At 34.1% G+C, this 5,562-nt stretch overlaps 1 protein-coding gene across 1 annotated transcript in view; it reads right to left on the bottom strand.

Annotated features, from left to right (window-relative positions):
- LOC106878905 (centrosomal protein of 78 kDa) overlaps positions 1–5,562 on the bottom strand; it is a 233,610-nt gene that overhangs the window by 17,603 nt on the left and 210,445 nt on the right. The window lies entirely within an intron of this gene.

Raw genomic sequence — 5,562 nt, forward strand, 5'->3', positions numbered from 1 at the left:
TTTCATTTCAAGTTTTCATTTGCTATTTGCAAAACCCATGTAAAAAAAAAAAATTGCTATTAGACAAAATATAACTTTCAGGCTTATTTTTGATAGAATAAAATTTTTTTAAGGAGTGGCTGTGTGGTAAGTAGCTTGCTTACAAACCACATGGTTCCGGGTTCAGTCCCACTGCGTAGCATCTTGGGCAAGCGTCTTCTACTATAGCCTCGGGCCGACCAAAGCCTTGTGAGTGGATTTGGTAGATGGAAACTGAAAGAAGCCCGTCGTATATATGTATATATATATGTATGTGTGTGTGTGTATATGTTTATGTGACTGTGTTTGTCCCCCCAACATCACTTGACAACCGATGATGGTGTGTCTACGTCCCCGTTACTTAGAAGGTCGACAAAAGAGACCGATAGAATAAGTACTAGACTTACAAAGAATAAGTTTTGGGGTCGATTTGCTTGACTAAAGGCGGTGCTCCAGCATGGCCACAGTCAAATGACTGAAACGAGTAAAAGAGTATACTGGTATAATTTGAAAAGAAAAATTAAGAAGTGATGGCTGTTTGGAACTCTATAAGAAGGTATGGCTGTTTGGTACACTATAAGCCTTACAATAATAACCACGTGATCACTGCTATTTCTAGCATGCTAAACATAAATTACTGAAAGAAATATTTACTAAGAAAGTGAGTTTTTTTTTTATAAATTGAAGTTTTCAGGAAAATTTACTTTCTGAACTTCCTTTTATTATTGAATATTTCAAGTTCACAAATTTAAATATTTGGTACAAGATAGTTTTTAGCAAACTTTTATTTATACGATTTTTTTTCATTTCATGTTTATTTCATTCAATGTTTACAATGTTCTCTCTCCCCCCTCTCCCTCACACACGCACACTGTCTTTGTAATATAAACACACACACATTCCACGTTTGACTAGCAGAAAACCACCCAGAGGGCAGTCTTTCTGCTAGTATTAATTAATGCCTTTTTGATTTTAAAGCACTCTTGATACATAAAACATCAAAAATACTTTTTTCTTTAATATCCTGAAATTAGATAACTTAGTGCCTGAAGTAAAAAAGAAGCAGAAATGAAAGTCTATTTATCCAACAAACGTAAGAGAAAATCATTCACAAAAGAGGTTGCCTGCCATGTTAACTACAAAAGAATTCTCACCAATTTCTTTAGCATGAAATTCTCTTTCTGTAGATATATTCAACACTAGATGCGGGCATGGGAGTGTGGTAAGAAGTTTGCTTCCCAACCACATGGTTCCTAGTTCAATCCCACTGCATGGCACCTTGGGAAAATGTCTTCTACAATAGCTTCAGGCTGACCGGAGCTGTGAGAGTGGATTTGGAAGACAGAAACTGAAAGAAGCCTGTTGTCGATACATGTGTGGGGGGAGGTGTCTTTGTGTCTGTCTACCCCATCCCACCGCCCCACCACTTGATAACCAGTGTTGGTGTGTTTACATCCCCTTAATTTAGCAGTTTGGCAAAAGACACCAATAGAATAAGTACCAGGCTTTAAAAAAATAACTATTGGTGTCTATTCATTCAACTAAAATTCTTCAAGGTGGTGCTACAATATGGCTGCAGTCTAATGACTGAAACAAGTAAAAAATAATAAACGCAGTTAACCATCAAGAAGAGAACATTCAGAAATAATTGATAAACTAAATTCTCTCAGATATCCTCATAATCCAAGCTTCAGGTTCAGTTCATATTAAGATCTGTGAGTAGGACTCAAGTTCATTTTTAACTCCATAAAGCACAAGTAAAATATACAACCAATTATAATACCTATCTCAATTTTAGGGCCTAAATTGTTTTAAGAAACCTTACAATTACTTGTATAACATGCAATGTTAACATAACTACTACATAAAGAGATAATCTAAAATAATCCTAATATGTTAGTTTTTATATTACATTTTGTATAAACTATGTTATTATATAATTAAAAAATCTAGAACATAAGACTGTATTATATTATTGTTTTTACTTAATAAAAATAGGTAAGAAAATCCTTTTAATCATGAATTTGGTGGGAAAAAATGTGTATTATACATAGAGTACGACAGTAATTTTAATCAACTTATTTTAAAATTTTATGTTGTTTGTTTTCTTTGTATATGAAACAATATAAATTAATTTCAGATGAAGCTTAAAAACAAGAAAAAAAAAAAAAAAAAAAAAAAAAAAAAAAATAGAAACGATCCCAACAAAAACAGCCAATAATCTACAAAATGGTAGAAATTGATAAAGATTAGCAAATGCTGAATTACAACAAAAAAAAAAGGAAAAGAAAAGAAAGAAGAGAGTTTATTAGTTTAAGAACTAAAATATTCCAGACATCAGAAGAAACAAAAAAAAAAAAATAGTAATAACTTGACATTATGTAAAAGATGTTTTAAAACAACCTATAAGGTCACATGATTAAAAGGAGGCTTCTATACTCATCAAAGATAATATAAAAACATGTATTTCACAAACTGCAGTTCAAACATTAAGTTATTTACGGTTATTAAGTAATTCCTCACTCAAGTTGAACCTAGAAGCTGAAACTTAGTTCTCCTAGATTATTACTTCACCATTTATTTGTATGATAATTCAACAGGCAGTCAACCATCCTATATCAAGCAAAGAACAGATGTAAAAACTACTGGAAATGACAAATGGTTATGGTAATAGTGATGCTGATGCTTTCCACATAAATGTACTGTGTACATCAAATGAAATTGCCTTTAAGGATTTTTCCCTAAACTCTGAAAGGTCAAAATTCAATCAAGACTGCAACTATGAAACTTGCATCATAGCAAAAGTTTTGGAAAAACAAAGATTGACATTTTCTACAGAAACATGGAAAGAAGAAGCACAAGTCATCAACTATGAAATATAAGTAACTCTGAAGTACATGAGTTCTTGTCATGTTTACTACAAATGCAAGGAAGAAACAAACCATTTTTTTTTTTATGCTATGAGGCATGGTAATTAGCAGGTAGAGGGAATTAACAGAGGCTATTTCCAACCAACCCCAAACCCATTAATTAATACTGATGGGTGATGATGATGATTTCTTTTATTTGCCATAGGGGCATTTATTGAATGAAATATTACAAGGACAGTTCAGATTTTGTGTTGTTGATGTTGTTGGCACTCCATCGTTTACAATGTCGAAGGTTCCAGTTGATCCGATCAAGGAACAGCCTGCTCGTGAAATTAATGTGCAAGTAGCTGAGCACTCCATAGACATGTGTACCCTTAACGTAGTTCTCGGAGATATTCAGCGGGACACAGTGTGACAAGGCTGACCCTTTGAATTACAGGTACAACGGAAACAGGAAGAAAGAGTGAGAGAAGGTTGTGGTAGAAGAGTACAGCAGAATTCACCAGCATCCCCTGCCGGAGCCTCGTGGGGCTTTTAGGTGTTTTCGCTCAATAAACACTCACAATGCCTGGTCTGGGAATCGAAACCGCGATCCTATGACCGCAAATCCGCTGCCCTAACCACTGGGCCATTGCGCCTTCACAGATTTTGTGTAGGGCTTACATAAAAGAAGATGAAGGAAAGAAAGAGAAGAGATGGGGAGAGATGAAATAAAAAGCAAACATAGTATAAAAAATGTGAACACATACATAGATGATACATTTCTCCTAATACAGGAGAGTCTCCAAATAGAGCCAATGAAGGAATCCTAGGATCACCTTGGTCACCAAGCCCATGAGCCCTCACCCGACTGTTCTTCTGCAATCTACAGGTGTATACTTAGAATAGTTCAATTCAGCCTGACCATTTTTACCAGTCATCCACTTTTTGATAACTTCACTTCAATCCACCTTCAATTTCCTTTCCAAGTGGTACTTCGAAAAAGTCAAAGAGGAAGGTATTTGTCCTCAATTCTTTCAGCCTCATCCACTACACAACCTCTTTCACCATAACCACCAGACAGAGTAACATTGACTGTCCCACTTTGTTGAAAGTCAGCAGTGGGGTGATTTTGACAATGGACTTGACTTGTATGACAGTGAGACTCATTTACAACTACAACCATCATAACAAAGTCAGGCGCTGGGGTTACTTTACCTTACAATCTTTTGAAGTTGATAAAATAAGTACTAGTCAAGTACTGGGGGGTTGATGTAATCAACTTTCCCACCCCTCAAACTTGCTGGCTTTGTGCTATAATTTAGAATAATTTATTGTTATTATTACTATTATCATTATTACTATTATTATTGTTATTATTATTATTCATAAAAGAATAAGATATATATATATATATATATATATATATATATATAGAGAGAGAGAGAGAGAGAGAGAGAAAGCAAATAGTGTTGAGTGGTTTAACATTCTCAGTTAGAAATTACAATTTTCTCAATATACCACATTCTAAATCAAGCACAATAATTACGAATATCTTTCATAGTTTTAATACACGCTCATTCTTCATTCGTTACTTTTCTAGCCTCTGAGTTGATGAAAGCCATTGATAAGGGAAGTTAAACAACCGTTGGGCTCATTCTCATCATATTCTAGATTTGTTTACAGAAATGCTATTTGTTTGATTATCAAGTGCTAGTTGAGGTAACAAATAACAGGATGTGCAAAATGTAAGATTTATCTGTTTTATAATTTTCTGTTGCTATAATGACTAACTGTTTCTACCATTTGATTCGTTATTAATTCCTGTTGGGAACTGGAATGTTTGTCCTGGACAAATGAATGGCCTCAAGCATGTTTTTTTCTGTGTCTGCTTGTTTTTTTGTTTTTTCTTAATCTGGTTCCAACTTGCACCTTACACTGATATGAATGGATTGCACCAGTGCCAGCGGTCATAACCAAAGGATATTTATTTATCCTCTTCCTCCTCCATCATCACCACGACCACTGCTGCTGCTACCACCACTATATGCACATGCATAGTGTGTGTAATGAATAACGACAGAAAGCCTATCCAACCAACGAATTGTTACAAAGAAGGCTATTTTATTTACCCTTCGCTACCAACCAACCAGCTGATAGGAAGGTTTTGGTGTAGAGTAATGTAAATAGACCACAATAGGATGAGTTGAGATTAGAAAGAACATTCTTTAGTGTTGGATGAATGTTATTTATCGTTGCTACAAAACACTTTCATCAAGTCATCTTCATTGTCAATATCCTTAAATCTAGCAATTCTCATTTTGTTTAAACACATTGAAGTAAATACTAGTCAACAGTACTTCATAAAAATAATAAATAAATAAATAAATAAATAGGATGTTTTCTAGTGTTAATATCAAATGTAATGAAGCAGAGTTAATGAACTGCATTCAGAAAATAAATTCTCTTTGATTCACATGAGTTTTAATCAACGCGAGCCCTGATCGTGAATTTTAATTTCCTTTTCACAGTAACTGCATAAAATATAAAATTTGAATTTAAAGAAGAAAATAGTAGGAGGCTCTGCTCTTCAGAAACTCTATTTAAGCAGTCATATCACAAACTTGTAAAAATAATGAAGAATGCACAAAATTTAATTTGTTGTATGTTTCTAACAGTATCAATGACCCCCCCC

Source organism: Octopus bimaculoides, chromosome 18 (assembly GCF_001194135.2).
Source record: "Octopus bimaculoides isolate UCB-OBI-ISO-001 chromosome 18, ASM119413v2, whole genome shotgun sequence".
Taxonomy (NCBI): domain Eukaryota; kingdom Metazoa; phylum Mollusca; class Cephalopoda; order Octopoda; family Octopodidae; genus Octopus; species Octopus bimaculoides.